The sequence below is a fragment of the Astatotilapia calliptera genome, chromosome 6 (assembly GCF_964374335.1).
Source record: "Astatotilapia calliptera chromosome 6, fAstCal68.1, whole genome shotgun sequence".
Lineage (NCBI taxonomy): Eukaryota > Metazoa > Chordata > Actinopteri > Cichliformes > Cichlidae > Astatotilapia > Astatotilapia calliptera.
In genome coordinates this window covers 37455617-37473302 of record NC_137427.1, presented here as the reverse complement: position 1 = coordinate 37473302, position 17686 = coordinate 37455617, and the positions used below count along the sequence as shown (strand labels likewise).

The following is a 17686-nucleotide window of genomic DNA, read 5'->3' as shown; positions in this document are numbered from 1 at the left end:
AATGGAGCTGTCTTCAATGAGCTGGAAAAAAATTGGCTTTTTCCTGAGGCATGTAATTAAAAGCAGAAACTGTTAATACACACTGGACTGTAGCCTCTGTACATGTGAATAATTCTGAAAGGGCTCACAATTGTTTAAGAACAACCAACGTCAAGTCTGAGGAGCAAAATAACGAACATGTTTACAATCCTGGTCTAACGCTATGATGAGGAATGGAGAGATGAACCGGTTTTTAATTAATGTAGTTAAGTCTTTGTTTGATGAGTCAGCCAAGAATCCAGTGGGAACCAGGCCTTAGATGGCCTCGCCCTTCAGGGTAAGTAACGATATGTTATTATTGCTTGGTTAGTCTGTCTGTCTGCCAAATATGAGCTTTTTAAACAGTTTAGTCACAGATTTTTTTTTAATACTGTTTTTTATCATAGCAAAGAATTCTATAAATTAGGTAAGAGAAAATAATTGTCTTCTGGGTTAATGTCTGTATTACTATTTACATTGTTGTAGGTAATAGTTATTCATGACTGTTTTAAAGTGGCTTATCTTCTGTGCTAATATGGAAGACAAGTAATCTATGTGAAAGAAAAGAAAGCAATTTTAGTTCAACGTAGTGATTTTGTAAGTGGGTATAATTTGAAAATGCTTTTACTAGTATAGTGGATGTTCTTTAAATATTTAACATTTAAAGTGTGTGTCACTTTACAGACTCCAACTTCAGTTTTGGTTTGGTCTCACCGTTGTAGGTCATAACACAAACAAGTCGTCAAGTCAAGCAGCTGAGGAAAGGGCTTAAGGAAACCATGGTATGGCCGCTTCTGACAGAAAGATCAGACATCATTCCTCTTTTCTTACCAAGGGAATCAGAGACTGCTCCCTGTTGTGAGGTAAGGTCAGGTCACGTCACATCTTTTAACATCTGAATAGTAAAGGTATTTGGTTAATTTATGAAGGATGAACATTAATTGTTGACACAAAACACCAATATACTGTTTTGTATGCTTGGGTTAGTTGAACAGCTGGGTTACATTTAATAAAAATACACCTAATGTTGCTGATGCTCTTAAGACTACAAGATAAGTAAAGCTATAAAATGACTGTGGCCTGCCACAGAAGATGAAGATGAGGAAGAAGAGGAATGCTCTCGAGGATAAATGCAGAGTGGCAGGTTACCTTCGGTCCTTCATTGAAAATGGTAAGTCTGCTGCGATAGGTATTTTGCCATTGGTTTTCTCTGATTATACTTTGGTAAATTACATACAGTCCAGTGATCTTGGGTCATTAACAAAGTACACTATAGTAGAGCTGGGCGATATGAGATTTTTTCATATCACGATATATATTTTTTTTTATAAAAGGAGCGGTGAGGTCTATCACAATAGTTTAATTTTTCTATTGAGAAAAAGTTATTTCGCAATACATATCGTTATCGTTCTATCGCCCAGTTCTACACTATAGTATAATTTTGTTTTGTTATTTGCTCCATGCAATACATAAGTGGTGGCATTATCAGTTGCACTAGAATTGTATGTAGACTACTTTTAGCTTTGTTAACATAAAAATATCTATAAAAGCTACAACAGCAATTTGAGTGGGGCAAAAATGTCTGGTGCCCTGTATGTAAGTGGTCATCTTTTATGGTATTTCTCTATAAAAGATTCAAAATAATGAATATAGGATGTCATTATAGTTTAAAACAATCTTCTGTTGCAGCATCTTGTGCACAACAAAAAGCCCTCATCAAGTTTTGGACAGGATGGGAAGTCTTGCCGAGAAATGACTGTGGAAGTGGTCAACAGCAATCTTCCAAAGTCTTCCACCGGTTTTGAAGTACTACGTCTTCCTGCACACTACTGTACCTATGAGTCATTTCTAATGGACATTCAGGTGTGTCTCAACTCTACTGACTCAGGTTTTGGTCTGGTTTACGATTGATTCCATAACCACATGGTAAAATTAGACCATTTCTTATTTCTTGCATCACATTACTGTACTCAGTGTTCAAAGAAACGGACAATCTAGTGAGTTCTAGTTCTTTTTAATACACTTGACAGTGAAAAATACACACTACAGGTGTGCATTTATGGCTTTTTTAATATAAACTGATGAAGAGTTCAGATATCAAAATCAGTTGTTCACTGTACATTATAAATTACACAATATGTTTTGTTTATACTCGCTACTGATACAAAAAAAATTTCTAGAAAAAATTATTTGAATTAAGATGTTACACTACTGTACTGTGTTCATTGTATTAAATCTGCTCAGAGTTGACATGTACTGTATATCCAACCAAGAAATGAATATCATTAAAGTGACAGCTGTATAAAACAAATCCTGTTTTATAGCCACTCACTGTTTTGTTGAAAATGAAATTGGTTATGCTGTTTTGAGTCAGTATTAGCTACAAAGCTGTAAAAATTAAAAAAAAAAAAAAAAAAAAAAAAAAAATCCTCCTGACATAGAAACTGATTAAATGTAATAATGTCTTTCTACAAGTGATTCTGAAGTATTGGTAGCACAGCAGGGTCTTGTTCATTCAGTGCATCTGGGAGCTGAATCTCAGGAATGGTGATCTCATTTGATGGGCGGCGATTATGTTGTCCTGTCCAGTCCACACCATAATCCTCATCAACCTGAAAGAGCATGCACATGTTTTAAATCTAAACTGAAGAGGTGTTTCCTGCAGCTGTTCCTAGATGGACTTATTGAGTCTGCCAGGGCCTATGTGAGTTGCTTAGGCATTGGCTACCAACTAATTATTCATTCACCCATTCTAGGTCAGGATTGGTTCTCTTCAGGTATAACAAATTTAACTTTGTTTAAAGTATTGCCATCTATACCTGACAGGTGGGATAAAAAAGAATGGCTTGGGAGACACACAGCAAATCTCAAAGTTTTCCAATTAATGCTGAAAGAACCAAGGATGTAAATGTATTCTTGTTTTAGCTTTGCCGAAGACACCAGAGAAAGTATGATATCTATAATGCTGCTGAAATAGACAAAACCATTTCAATAAACTCGCTATTTAACATCAACCTTGTTATGCATTATCAGAGAACAATCAACTGCAAACAGCAATGAAACATTCAACTATGTACTATTTAAAGCACTAATGACCCTGTTGTCTAACAAGATGTGATAAGTAAGTAGACTGTGGAAAGCTGGTGGGTCTACTCTCTGTGTAAAAGGTTCCTACAGGCTCCACTGACCCCAGTCTCCGAGTTAACACACTAACAGCTAGCACTGCTAAACGTGTCTCAACGCCGAGATGGCGCCGATAGCTTTAGCCGTAGCTGCCCCACTTTAGACAGTAACAAAAAAAAAGTAAGCGATAATAATTCATTGTCAAACGTCATAATTAAGGTCAACATCTAAACAATGCTGTGTACAGAATCACACAGGTGCTCAATTACAGCATAAACTTACCTTAGACCTTCCTCCGTCATTTCCCTCCTAATTGTGCTCGGAGACACAGAAAACGTATCGGCAATTACCCCGATGGTTATCCCGGACAGCACTAAAGTCCTGAGTGCTGCACCGGGATTTCTAGACGTGGACGGCCAACATTTGAAGACTGTTCTTCCTCGGCGTATTCCAAACGAACACGGTGCTGAATTGCTCTTAAACCTTCGACAATGCTGTCATCGATGCTAAGATTTTGAAGAGCAATTATCATCCAGACATTTCAGAAACATCATCTAAACGACTCAAAACAGTATCTACAGGTAAATGATCCCTCTCTGATTTGCTTAAATGAGCAGAACTGGCTGAAGTTCACACCAGTCCGCCATCCTCCGTGACTTTTGACCTAGCACGCTGTTGCTAGCTGTAGCAGCCGTCCGCGGAGCCGGTATCCAGGAAAACTAGTCGATGGTAAACGATAAGCCAATAGGTGCAAAGGTCCAGCCCACTTACATTGATTGACAGACAAAGTCATTCTGCTGAAAAGTCGCATTATGAAATAAATAGGCCATCGGGAAAAACGGGATTTTGAAATAAAGACTGACTTTGAAAAAAGGTCATTTTGGACTAAAAACGGCTGGAAATAAATAAAATGCCTCAGGAATAATCTCTGTTATTGTGAAAAATAATGACCATGAAATAATATTTCACAATAATAAGTAAATTTATATAGCAGAATGCAATATATTTCACAATAATGAGCATTGTTTTCAAAATATGTTCCATGATTTCACAATATCATTCTCACATTACATATCTGTGTCTTATTTATTCACATAGTTATTTATTTCATCTTGACCTATTTATTTATTTAATTTTGAACACTTTGGAGTTCCATAGGATTTGGTGAGCAAATCTGTTACATTATTAAAGTTCAATTTCAGAAATAATAAATGTTATAGATTTAGTGATCACCAATTGTCCTAACCAGGAAAAGGAGGAATTTCAGGGAATCATCTGAGAAGATGACTGAAGACATAGCAGACAACAGAGAACAGGTGAAAACAGTCATATAATTGCTATGCTACACAACAACAATTTGGTTTAGAGAAATAATTCATGCTCCTGTCTTTAATGTAAATAAATTTTTATTGTGGAACAGTTGTGAGCACTTTTGTATCACAGCAAGAAGGTCTTGGGTTTGAATCCACCATCTGGTTGGGGGCTTTCTTTGTGGAGTTTGCCTGTTCTCGCAGTGTCTTTGTGGGTTCTCTCCAGGTACTCTGGATTCCTCCCACAGTCCAAAGACATGAGGTTCTGGGGTTTGGGTTAACTGGTAATTCTAAAATTTCCCATAGGTGTGAATGGTTGTCTGTGTCTCTGTGTTTGCCCTGTGACAGCAACCTGGCAAGAGAGTACCCTACTTCTTGTCTCATGGCAGCTGGGCTACCCCATCCCCACCTCACATCCCGATCACTGGATAAGTGAATGGACTTTTTTTCATTGCATGTGAAGCTTGTAACTGACACAGATTTTCTATACAGTTCCTGTCTGTTCATGAAGAGCAAGAACTGCTTCAGTAGTCCATTATACGCTATATACTGGACTGGTCATGCAACACAGAGCACCTGTATAAAAAAGCACAAAGCCGACTGTACTTCCTCAGGAGGCTGAGGTCTTTTAACATCTGCAGGAAGCTCCTGAGGATGTTTTACCAGTCAGTGGTTGCTGGAGTACTTTTCTATGCTGTGGTGTGCTGGGGGAGCAGCACAGCAAAGAAGGACTCATCCAGGCTGGAGAAACTGATCAGGAAGGCTAGCTCTGTGGTCGGCATGAAGCTGGACACTCTGGTGTCCTTGGCAGAGAAAAGGACACTAAAAGAACTGCTGGACATTATGGACAATGCTGGGCATCCTCTGCACACGGCCATTAACAACCAGAAGAGTCTGTTCAGTGACAGGTTGCTTCTCCCAAAGACAAGAACCAACAGACTTAAACTCCTTTGTCCCACGTGGCATCAGACTGTTTAACTCCTCTCTGGAGGGGAGAGGGAGGGGAAACAGGAGGACAAAGGAGGGGGGAACAACTAAGCTGTAGTGCCTCTTCACCTCACTGTGCAATTACCTTTTATGCAATACTTTTTGTTAATAGACAACGGGGAAATAGGCTTCAATACTTGAAATGTGCAATTCACTTGTATTTTTATACGTGTGTGTGTGTGTGTGTGTGTGTGTGTGTGTGTGTGTACACGTTAGGGTCTTTCCTCACCTGCCGATGTACATTAGGGTCTTTCCTCACCTGCCGAACATCTTGATTCTGGTCTCTGGCTCCGCTGCAGGGAAATGGTGGAGCAGTGTGTTCAATGTGTGGTGTCTGGAAAGTGTTAAGGGTTCAAATATTGAGGATTGATTCAAAATCACAATACTGGTCCAGGAGGGTTAGGTCAAACGATGATTTTAATGAACATACGCGTGGGGAGATACATCACATGCATACGTTTCAATACCACAAATGTTCTGTTAACGACTTTTGACACAGTTTGAAAAGAACATCCTCTTCGTCTCCACGCCAGGTGTCTTTCCTGTAACTCGTGCCGCTCTCGCTTCTCCAAAACCTCAGATGCATGCTCTGCAACAAAACTGCCAATTCTGTAGTTGCAAGAAAAATATGTCTGAACTCTTACCTAGAATATAAGTCTACCTACAGTGTGTGTGTATGTGTGTCTCGACCTCAATTGCACTCTGTTTCACCTCTCATCTTTCCTACTAAAACTCACAACCAGACAGAGGCCACTCTCATATGTGTAACAATCTAACTAAAACTATATATGTACACTCAACAAAAATATAAACGCAACACTTTTGTTTTTGCTCCCATTCCCCATGGGATGGACGTAGAGACCTAAAATTCATTCCAGATACACAATATAACCATCCCTCCCAAACAGTGGTCACAAATCAGTCCAAATGTGTGGTAGTGGGCACATCTGCTATATTGAGATAATCCATCCCACCTCACAGGTGTGCCACATCAGGATGCTGATCTGACATCATGAGTAGTGCACAGGTGTACCTCAGACTGCCCACAACAAAAGGCCACCCTGGAATGTGCAGTTTTTTGCGCTATTGGGGGTCTGGGGACCCAGAACCGGTCAGTATCTGGTGTGACCACCATTTGCCTCATGCAGTGCAACACATCGTCGCATGGAGTCTATCAGATTGTCAATTGTGGCCTGTGGAATGTTGGTCCACTCCACTTCAATGGCTGTGCGAGGTTGTTGGATATTCGTGGGAACTGGTACACGCTGTCGTATACGCCGGTCAAGCACATCCCGAACATGCTCAATGGGTGACATGTCCGGTGAGTATGCTGGCCATGCAAGAACTGGGACATTCTCAGCTGCCATCTGCCCTGAACAATGTGAACCATGATTCATCCGTGAAGCGCACACCTCTCCAACGTGCCAGACGCCATCGAATGTGAGCATTTGCCCACACAAGTCTGTTACGGCGACGAGCTGGAGTCAGGTCAAGACCCCGATGAGGACGACGGGCATGCAGTTGAGCGTCCCTGAGACGGTTTCTGACAGTTTGTGCAGAAATTGTTTGGTTGTGCAAACCAATTGTTCCAGCAGCTGTCTGGGTGGCTGGTCTCAGACGATCTTGGAGGTGAACCTGCTGGATGTGGAGGTCCTGGGCTGGTGTGGTTACACGAGGTCTGCGGTTGTGAGGCCGGTTGGATGTGCTGCCATATTCTCTGAAACGCCTGTGGAGACGGCTTATGGTTGAGGAATGAACATTCAATGCACGGGCGACAGATCTGGTTGACATTCCTGCTGTCAGCATGCCAATTGCACGCTCCCTCATTGCTTGTGGCATCTGTGGCATTTTGCTGTGAGAAAAAACTGCACATTCCAGGGTGGCCTTTTGTTGTGGGCAGTCTGAGGTACACCTGTGCACTACTCATGATGTCAGATCAGCATCCTGATGTGGCACACCTGTGTGGTGGGATGGATTATCTCAATATGGCAGATGTGCCCACTACCACACATTTGGACTGATTTGTGACCACTGTTTGGGAGGGATGGTTATATTGTGTATCTGGAATGAATTTTAGGTCTCTACGTCCATCCCATGGGGAATGGGAGCAGTAACAAAGGTGTTGCGTTTATATTTTTGTTGAGTGTATATATTGAATAAATGCTTTAATTAAATGCCACTACTCAAAGCTTAATAAAAAATAATATAAAAGATAATAATGAATAACCTGGTTATTCAAATAGCCTCATCCAGACAGCTCCTCAAAATAACCACCAAAAAATGCACACTTTACAGAGGAAACAAAGACATTTTAGAAGTACACTTCCTGACTTATTCTGAGTCATCTGTTACCAAGCAAACTCAAACGCAGCAGGTTGCTGAATATACTCAGGCCTGTTTCTAGATTATATGTGATATATGTATTGTAAGCGTGTATGCAATCCTTCCATAGCTCTAAGCCCCTTACACGATAGATTGGCTGGACATATCGCCAGCCAAAGCTTTTGACCTTCAATTAATCGACTGAGCCACAATTCTTTTATAGGTACAAAATGCAATGTGTATAAAATGATTACAGTTGCACCTGCAATGAAGGATTATCACATGATTATGATACCACCTGTGATACAGACTTTAATGTAATATCAACAGCTTCAATGAATGCTTTAATGAAATGATGATTAATACAATGATAAAGATGATGGTTATGAACAGTAGCAGTAAAATAATTTCCCTGATCCCCACAAAAGGCTGACCAACACAGTGGATTTCCATCACCTAAACATGCCTCCCCTATTTGAGTAGGATGCCACGACCTGACGGAAGAGCAGTACTGGACTGAAATGCAGGATGGCAGCTAGAAAGCTACACAAGCAAACTGACTGTTATCACAACAAATAAACATACCCTTGTCTGGCAGTCCTGTGTGCGATGAATCCCACTGTTACAGTGAGCATCATCACACGTTTTGAAGAGAACCACAGCTGCGGGAGCTGTGATTACATTTGCTTACATCAGAAAGTGTACTTGATTGGAAATATTTTCTAAATGCCAATTTATGTTATGTGGCTAATCAGCCATATAATCTATATTTTACTATAGCAAAGATTTTTAACAGCTGAATTTGGGTGTGAATATTTTAACAGCTTTTAAGAGAACTACTTCACAAGACATAGATGAGTGTGTGTGGGCTTTCACTCAGATTGTGTTGCCCCCTTTTTCAAGATATAAAACAACAAATATGATCAACACAGTGTATTTTATCATATTTGTTCTCCTGTTATATGATAAAATTTCAAAATTAAATGAGGTCAAGGTCAAGGTAACTTTATTTATACCCAAAGGCAAGGTAAATTTGCTTTACAGAAAAATGACAGCATTTGGCATCCCTTTAAAAACACACATACTGTCACGAGCTGAAAGCAGGGACTCAAGCGCAGAGCAGGTTGATGTCTCAGAACACGATTTATTTACACACCCGTGCAATAATATATACAGTGACGGGAAATTCAGGGTTCCAGGGGATTAGGGGAAGGCTCTCTCTCTCTCACGCTCGCTCACGTCCTCACACACGTTCGTACCGCGGGGAGGTCACAGGTCCGGGAAGATAAGCTGGAACAGGGAAAGGGAGACATCAATCACAAATCACGAAGGCATAAAGGTGTAAGACCACGGGAGCTGGAAAGGTAGACTAACGTCAGTAGCGCAATCATCCCGCGATGAGAGGATCTGTGACCCAGCCTCAAATAGAAGACGGATAATCAGCTGATCGCCAACAGCTGTGAGAGCCAAGGGCGGGAGCCAGCTGTGAGCTCCGCCCAGGCAGAGAGATAGGGGGAGAAAGAGAGAAAAAACACAAGTGTAGCCTTGTGAGGCCGGCTGGGCAGGCACGGGGACCATGACACATACCTAGTAAATATATAAAACTCACTGTGGCACATATATAGTAGTTTTGATATTTCGAATCAAAAACAGTTCTTATTTAATTCAGTGACAGCAACGGGGACAAAGCTATTTTTATAACGCTTTGTCCTACATCTCGGAAATAGAAACCTCCGTCCTGAGGGAAGAAGCTGAAATTCACCCCTTAGAGGATGGGAACCATTTTTAAGGATTGATAAAGCCATCCTCTGTACCTGCTTAGAGTACAGGGAGGCTAAACAAGACTGTGGCTCACCTATCAGACGACTGGACCATCTCACTATCTGATTTAGAGAATTTTTCTCTGTGACAGAGGTCTGACCAAACCATGCCACCAAACAAAAGGATAAAACAGACTCAATAAAAGAACGATAAAACAAAGTTAAAATTTTTTGGTCAATGTGGAAGTGAACAAGTTTCCTAAGACAATAAAGGTGCTGGTGACCCTTTTTACAAACTGATTTGCAATTTTGATCAAAGTTCAGTTTTTCATTTATTATGGTCCCAAGATATTTATATGATTGCACTTGCTCTATTTTCTGACCTTTAATTAAAGTGACTCCGTGCCCATTTTGTTGTTTCCATATCTTTTGTCTTAGATATGTTCAGCTGGAGATAAGACTCCTCACACCACTGAACAAAGTCATCAATGACTGGACCGTGGTTAATTTCACCCTCTTTCAGTAAGCTGACAATAACAGAGTCATCTGCATATTTAATAATGACCCTGTTTTCATGTCTGCCCTGACACATATTTGTATAGAGAGTGAATAATAAGGGCGATAGGACACACCCTTGAGGAGAACCTGTGGAGGAGAACACTGGGTCAGACAGAACCCCATTTATTCTCACTCTTTGTGATCTGTCAGTTAAAAAATCTAAAATCCAGCCCACCAGGTTTTTCCTGATTTCAAACTGTTCTAAAAGTCTTTTAATTAAAATATGCGGCTGTATTGTATTAAAAGCCGAAGAAAAATCAATGAAAAGAAGTCTTGCAAAAGTCCCTTTACTCTCTACATGTTTAAGAATTAGATTTAGTAAAGTCAAAAGTGCGTCCTCCACTCCTCTGTTGGGCCTATATGCAAACTGCATTGGATCCAGTTGACCTTCAGTCTCTTTCATAATCACATTTCTGATGATTTTTTCAAAGACTTTCATTACAACTGAAGTGAGGGCAACAGGCCTGAAGTCGTTTAGAATTTTTGGACGACTAGATTTAGGGACAGGAACCACGACTGCTTCTTTCCAAAGAGAGGGCACATGTTGTGTTTGCAAGGATTTGTTAAAAATAACCTGAAATATAGGACTGAGTTCATCAGCACAAGATTTAATTAGGTGGCCACTAATATTATCAGGACCCTGGCTCTTGTTCACACTGACTGTATGAAAGGCCTTTTTAACATCACTGAGTTTAATAATAAAGTGCTGAGTATCTCTCAGTTTCTGTTTCAGTTCCAAAATATCCTCGCTAAAATCAGAAGAACTAAAACGAGCATAAAACATGTTTAAGGCATTTGCAAAATCTCTGTCTGAATTAAAATCATCTAAAATGACCTGAATACTGCTCTGGGGATTTTGAAACCCTGCTATGGTTTTCATACAAGTCCAGGCAGACCCAAAATTTTTTGCAGCAAATTTGCTTTCAAGAAGGTTTTTGTAGCTCTGTTTTGCTTTCAAGATCTCGATTTTCAGTTCCTTTGTGGCTGTCTGAAAATCGGTAACAGCCCCCTCTTTAAAGGCCTGTCTCTTTTTCCTTAAACAGGATTTGACGCTTTTAGTGACCCATGGCTTATTGTTAGCGTAGACTTTAACGCGCTTACGGGGTATAATCATGTCTTTACAAAATACTGCATAAGAGCTAGTAACGTCCACCAAAGCGTCGAGATCATCTCCACAAGACTGAATAAAAACTTCCCAATCTGTACACTTAAAACATTCCTGCAAGGTAAGCACAGATTCTTCTGACCATATGTCAACATCCTTAGTCTTTGTCTTCTCTCGTTTTAAGACAGTTTTATAGATGGGCAGAAGATGCACACAGTTATGGTCAGAAGATCCCAGAGGAGGAAGCGGGAGGGATTTATAAGCATTCTTCACCGATCCGTAACAAAGGTCCAACATTTTATCCCGTCTGGTAGGACAGGATACATATTGATACAGATTGCCCAAAGTTGATTTAAGGGAGACATGGTTAAAGTCCCCCATTATAAAGTTTGGTGCATCAGGAGGAAGCGCCTGCAGCTTCTGTACTACGTCTGAAATGATGCTGCAAGTGGAGGCGGGGTGAGCCTTCGGGTGAATGTAAACTACGGTAATAAAAAGTTGTGGAAACTCACGGGGGAGATAAAAAGGGCGCAGTGACACGGATAAAAGTTCAACATCTGGTGTACAAATACACTCTCTAACAGTCACAGCGCTACAATAACGTTTGTTCACATACAAGCATACTCCCCCTCCTTGAGATTTCCCTGTTACCCGTGCATCCCGATCCTGGCGAAAGGGAGCTCCAAAACCGTCAATTGAAAAATCGGTGTCCTGATCCAGCTCCGTCAGCCATGTCTCGGAAAAAGCCATTACACAGCTGAATGTGGTTAAATGGGTATAGAGAAACAAGTTGTCCTTTATTCTGCTTGTCAAAATCAAAAAGTAGTATTTCAAACTGTACAATTTCAGTCATGCAGACATTTCTTCACTCTCTCATAATACTGTTAAGTAAATATGGATTACTATGTCATCAAGATTATTAATTAATCCAATTTATTAAATCTACTTTTAGCTTATAAACACACTGGAGTCAGTATTTTATAGAGCCGTTAGCCTGCAGATGGCACCACTTACATCAGCAAGGGTAGTGTGCCCTTCTTCAGCTGCTCCTGCTTTTCAAGGATGAAGGGTGTGACCTTGTGAAAGGAGTGGGAGGACTCTTTGTATAAGATTAACAAACAAAAAGATGAAAAGAACAAAAAGGCAAGAAAAATTATTCACATGAGTCAGAAGGACGTGATTAAATAAAGCCTGCAAGATTTGCTTTACTTTTACAACTGACATCAGTTCACACAGAAGATAAAAGTTCAAAGCAGGACTGTGATACATAACAGCAAATCGTGTTTATTTAAAACTTGTCTGTGGTACATTAAGTGATAGCCAATGCATTTTTCTTCTCTGCATTTCTCTCTATTTAATCTTAGTATCCCCTTACTTGGTATATGTATCACTGTGTGTATGGGTGAGTTAGTTTATCCTGGAGTTATGAGATCCTCTGAAGGGCGAGGCCATCTAAGGCCTGGTTCCCACTGGATTCTTGGCTGACTCATCAAACAAAGACTTAACTACATTAATTAAAAACCGGTTCATCTCTCCATTCCTCATCATAGCGTTAGACCAGGATTGTAAACATGTTCGTTATTTTGCTCCTCAGACTTGACGTTGGAATCGGTGCATGCTCCCGGGTTGACTCGCGACGATGACCGGGGCATGTTGCGTCGGACCCCTTTTTCCAACACACACATCCGGTACCACGTCACAACAAATACGTCATTTCCTGTTGATTAAAAAAAAAAAATCCAACCTCAAACGGTCCTGGGGCCGAAAATTGTCCCGCCCGATCAGCGGGCGAAGCCGCTGCAGCACGCCGGAAATGACGCTTCATTCCCCGCAGGTCTCTTTAAGCAGCCCGCTGTTTTCCAGCCCCGGGTCAAATGTGGAGCAAGGGCGCCACCCGGTGGACAAATAAAAAATTACAACTCTAAGGCCAGTACTGCAAGCGGAAGCGGAAGCATTACCGATCACGATCGATTTGACCGTAATTTTTTTGCCGTGAAAAATAGCGTTTATAATGGGTTTCAATGGGGCACAAATCGACCACTAGGTCCGATAGCGTAAGTTTATCGATAGCTTAGCCACTGAAGCTAATTTCCGGAAGTCATACTGAAATTTTAACAGTAAATGTGACCAAACTTTTTTTTGCAGACTTTCGCTATATTCCATTCAACACTGTGCAAATGGCAGGTAATCAAAATTTGAAAATAGCCACAAATCGACCCAAGACCCTCCAGGGGTTTTAAAAAAGCCATAAATGCACACCTGTAGTGTGTATTTTTCACTGTCAAGTGTATTAAAAAGAACTAGAACTCACTAGATTGTCCGTTTCTTTGAACACTGAGTACAGTAATGTGATGCAAGAAATAAGAAATGGTCTAATTTTACCATGTGGTTATGGAATCAATCGTAAACCAGACCAAAACCTGAGTCAGTAGAGTTGAGACACACCTGAATGTCCATTAGAAATGACTCATAGGTACAGTAGTGTGCAGGAAGACGTAGTACTTCAAAACCGGTGGAAGACTTTGGAAGATTGCTGTTGACCACTTCCACAGTCATTTCTCGGCAAGACTTCCCATCCTGTCCAAAACTTGATGAGGGCTTTTTGTTGTGCACAAGATGCTGCAACAGAAGATTGTTTTAAACTATAATGACATCCTATATTCATTATTTTGAATCTTTTATAGAGAAATACCATAAAAGATGACCACTTACATACAGGGCACCAGACATTTTTGCCCCACTCAAATTGCTGTTGTAGCTTTTATAGATATTTTTATGTTAACAAAGCTAAAAGTAGTCTACATACAATTCTAGTGCAACTGATAATGCCACCACTTATGTATTGCATGGAGCAAATAACAAAACAAAATTATACTATAGTGTAGAACTGGGCGATAGAACGATAACGATATGTATTGCGAAATAACTTTTTCTCAATAGAAAAATTAAACTATTGTGATAGACCTCACCGCTCTTGTCCTTTTATAAAAAAAATATATATATCGTGATATGAAAAAATCTCATATCGCCCAGCTCTACTATAGTGTACTTTGTTAATGACCCAAGATCACTGGACTGTATGTAATTTACCAAAGTATAATCAGAGAAAACCAATGGCAAAATACCTATCGCAGCAGACTTACCATTTTCAATGAAGGACCGAAGGTAACCTGCCACTCTGCATTTATCCTCGAGAGCATTCCTCTTCTTCCTCATCTTCATCTTCTGTGGCAGGCCACAGTCATTTTATAGCTTTACTTATCTTGTAGTCTTAAGAGCATCAGCAACATTAGGTGTATTTTTATTAAATGTAACCCAGCTGTTCAACTAACCCAAGCATACAAAACAGTATATTGGTGTTTTGTGTCAACAATTAATGTTCATCCTTCATAAATTAACCAAATACCTTTACTATTCAGATGTTAAAAGATGTGACGTGACCTGACCTTACCTCACAACAGGGAGCAGTCTCTGATTCCCTTGGTAAGAAAAGAGGAATGATGTCTGATCTTTCTGTCAGAAGCGGCCATACCATGGTTTCCTTAAGCCCTTTCCTCAGCTGCTTGACTTGACGACTTGTTTGTGTTATGACCTACAACGGTGAGACCAAACCAAAACTGAAGTTGGAGTCTGTAAAGTGACACACACTTTAAATGTTAAATATTTAAAGAACATCCACTATACTAGTAAAAGCATTTTCAAATTATACCCACTTACAAAATCACTACGTTGAACTAAAATTGCTTTCTTTTCTTTCACATAGATTACTTGTCTTCCATATTAGCACAGAAGATAAGCCACTTTAAAACAGTCATGAATAACTATTACCTACAACAATGTAAATAGTAATACAGACATTAACCCAGAAGACAATTATTTTCTCTTACCTAATTTATAGAATTCTTTGCTATGATAAAAAACAGTATTAAAAAAAATCTGTGACTAAACTGTTTAAAAAGCTCATATTTGGCAGACAGACAGACTAACCAAGCAATAATAACATATCGTTACTTACCCTGAAGGGCGAGGCCATCTAAGGCCTGGTTCCCACTGGATTCTTGGCTGACTCATCAAACAAAGACTTAACTACATTAATTAAAAACCGGTTCATCTCTCCATTCCTCATCATAGCGTTAGACCAGGATTGTAAACATGTTCGTTATTTTGCTCCTCAGACTTGACGTTGGTTGTTCTTAAACAATTGTGAGCCCTTTCAGAATTATTCACATGTACAGAGGCTACAGTCCAGTGTGTATTAACAGTTTCTGCTTTTAATTACATGCCTCAGGAAAAAGCCAATTTTTTTCCAGCTCATTGAAGACAGCTCCATTGTGGATTGTATTTAAAGGTGTTGCTGGGACTCGTTTACTTCAAATACACATTATCAACCAACAGTTATGTTTTATTGAGATGAGAGGAACAGCTATGAGTTTAATTGCTGCAACCTGTGCACTTCTTGTCCTTCTCAGTTTAAAAGGTAGGTCTACTTTACAGTATTTATTCTAAAATAAACACAAGTGATACGGGAAAAATATTTGTACAAGCACTATTTTCTTAAAAGAAAAGAAAGACAAAAAGAACATTTTTACATACAACCCCAAATCAGAAAAAGTTCGGACGGTATGTTATGAAAATGAAACTGAAAACAATATTCCAATTTTGTTTCTTGCCACACATTGTAAAAAACAAACAAACATTGGAACAGTAAAGCATTTACACAACACTTAAACAATGTTTAGGGATTGAAGACACCAAGTAACGAAGTGTTTCAGGTGTAACTTTTTCCCATTCTTCTGCAAACAAGTCTTAAGGTGGGCAACAGTACGGGATCTTTGTTGTCACATTTTGCGCTTCAAAATGCGACACACATTCTCTATTGGAGACATGTCGGGCCTGTTTGTAGAATGTGATTTGGCATTGTCTTGTTGAAATATGGCCTTCCCTGGAAAAGATGTCTTCTTGGAGGCAGCATGTTGTCCTCCAAATTCTCTGTGATGGTGCCATCAAAGAAATGCAAGTTACCTTTACCAAGGGCACTGATACAGATTCCATACTGTTGACAGACCTGGTATTTGGACTTATTGCTGGTAACAGTCTGGTCCATTTCTCCCAAACAATACATGAAATACTGATTCATCTGACCACATTTCCCATCCCAGATGCCTCTGAGCCCAGAGAAGTTGACGGTGCTTCTGGACACTGTTAACATAGGGCTTCCTTTTGGCACAGTACAGTTTCAACTGGCATTTGTGTATGTAACTACATGTGGTACTTGACAAAGGTTTCCCAAAGTAATGCTGAGCCCATGTGGTGATATCGCTCATAGATGAATGACGATTCTTGATGCAGTGCCGCCTGTTAAGGGTTCAAATATTAAAGAGGGATACAGGAGGGATTCAAAATCACAACACTGGTCCAGGAGGGTTAGGTCAAACGATGATTTTAATGAACACACGTGTGGGGAGATGAACACTGTCACACACTCAGCGTCAATCTCCACAAAATAATACAGAAGCAGTTGTTTTTATAGCATCAGGGTATTATTTATGACGCCCCCTCATGCGTCAAGCAGATACATCACAGGCATAACTTAAAACCACAAATGTTCTGTTAACGACTATTAACACAGTTTGAAAAGAACATTTTCTTCGCCTCCAAGCCAGGTGCTTCCTGTAGCTCATCTCGCTCTTGCTTCTCCAAAACCTCAGATGCATGCTCTGCAACAAAACTGCCAATTCTGCAGGCACTCTGTTTCACCTCTCACCTCGCCTACTAAAACTCACAACCAGACAGAGGCCACTTTCATATGTGTAACAATCTAACTAAAACTATATATGTATATATTGAATAAGTGCTTTAATTAAATGCCACTATTCAAAGCTTAATAAAAAAAGAATATAAACAAATAAAAGATAATAATGAATAACCTGGTTATTCAAATAGCCTCATCCAGACAGCTCCTCAAAATAACCACCAAAAAATGAACACTTTACAGAGGAAACAAAGACATTTTAAAAGTACACTTCCTGACTTATTCTGAGTCATCTGTTACCAAGCAAACTCAAACGCAGCAGGTTGCTGAATATACTCAGGCCTTTGCTCAGCTACTATTTTTACTGTAAGATTAACCTTCTAAGCTCCACGTCACTTACACTCTGCTTAGTTTCACTTTCTGGGTGCAAAAGCATGCTCTGCAAAAACATGCAATTTCCTGTCAAGACTTTTGGCACAGACTGTACTCAGAGTTGGGCCCTTCTTATATAACCCAATATAATCAGCATATAAGCATTTAAGATTATAAATTTAAACTCAACAGTTTAAAGTGGTTATAACTGCACCTGTAATAAAGGTTAATGTGATTATGATAACACCTGTAATACAAATTATAACATAATGCCAACAGCTTCAATAAATACTTTGATGAAATGATGATTAATGCAATGATAAAGATGATGGTTACGGGTCAAGATGGCGCCTATGTTTGGCTGTGCCACTGCCTTCGT

At 39.8% G+C, this 17686-nt stretch overlaps 4 long non-coding RNA genes across 7 annotated transcripts; 1 reads left to right on the top strand and 3 right to left on the bottom strand.

Annotated features, from left to right (window-relative positions):
* The first annotated feature begins 448 nt into the window (after positions 1 to 448).
* Positions 449 to 2327, top strand: LOC145429594 (uncharacterized). 3 transcript variants are annotated; one of them, XR_013909842.1, is made up of 3 exons: positions 449 to 881; positions 1108 to 1189; positions 1708 to 2327. It is a non-coding gene; the product is annotated as an uncharacterized LOC145429594 (long non-coding RNA). The 3 variants fall into 3 exon arrangements; XR_013909841.1 differs by having other exon boundaries at positions 1063 to 1189; XR_013909840.1 differs by lacking the exon at positions 449 to 881 and having other exon boundaries at positions 1006 to 1189.
* LOC113036938 (uncharacterized) lies at positions 2017 to 3862 on the bottom strand. The gene is made up of 2 exons (XR_003274524.2): positions 3424 to 3862; positions 2017 to 2630 (listed from the first exon to the last, which is right to left on the bottom strand). It is a non-coding gene; the product is annotated as an uncharacterized LOC113036938 (long non-coding RNA).
* A 5022-nt stretch (positions 3863 to 8884) lies between these two features.
* LOC145429596 (uncharacterized) lies at positions 8885 to 9333 on the bottom strand. The gene is made up of 2 exons (XR_013909845.1): positions 9135 to 9333; positions 8885 to 9050 (listed from the first exon to the last, which is right to left on the bottom strand). It is a non-coding gene; the product is annotated as an uncharacterized LOC145429596 (long non-coding RNA).
* A 4107-nt stretch (positions 9334 to 13440) lies between these two features.
* LOC145429595 (uncharacterized) lies at positions 13441 to 15097 on the bottom strand. 2 transcript variants are annotated; one of them, XR_013909843.1, is made up of 3 exons: positions 14635 to 15097; positions 14327 to 14453; positions 13441 to 13802 (listed from the first exon to the last, which is right to left on the bottom strand). It is a non-coding gene; the product is annotated as an uncharacterized LOC145429595 (long non-coding RNA). The 2 variants fall into 2 exon arrangements; XR_013909844.1 differs by having other exon boundaries at positions 13443 to 13802; positions 14327 to 14408; positions 14635 to 15090.
* Positions 15098 to 17686: the final 2589 nt, after the last annotated feature.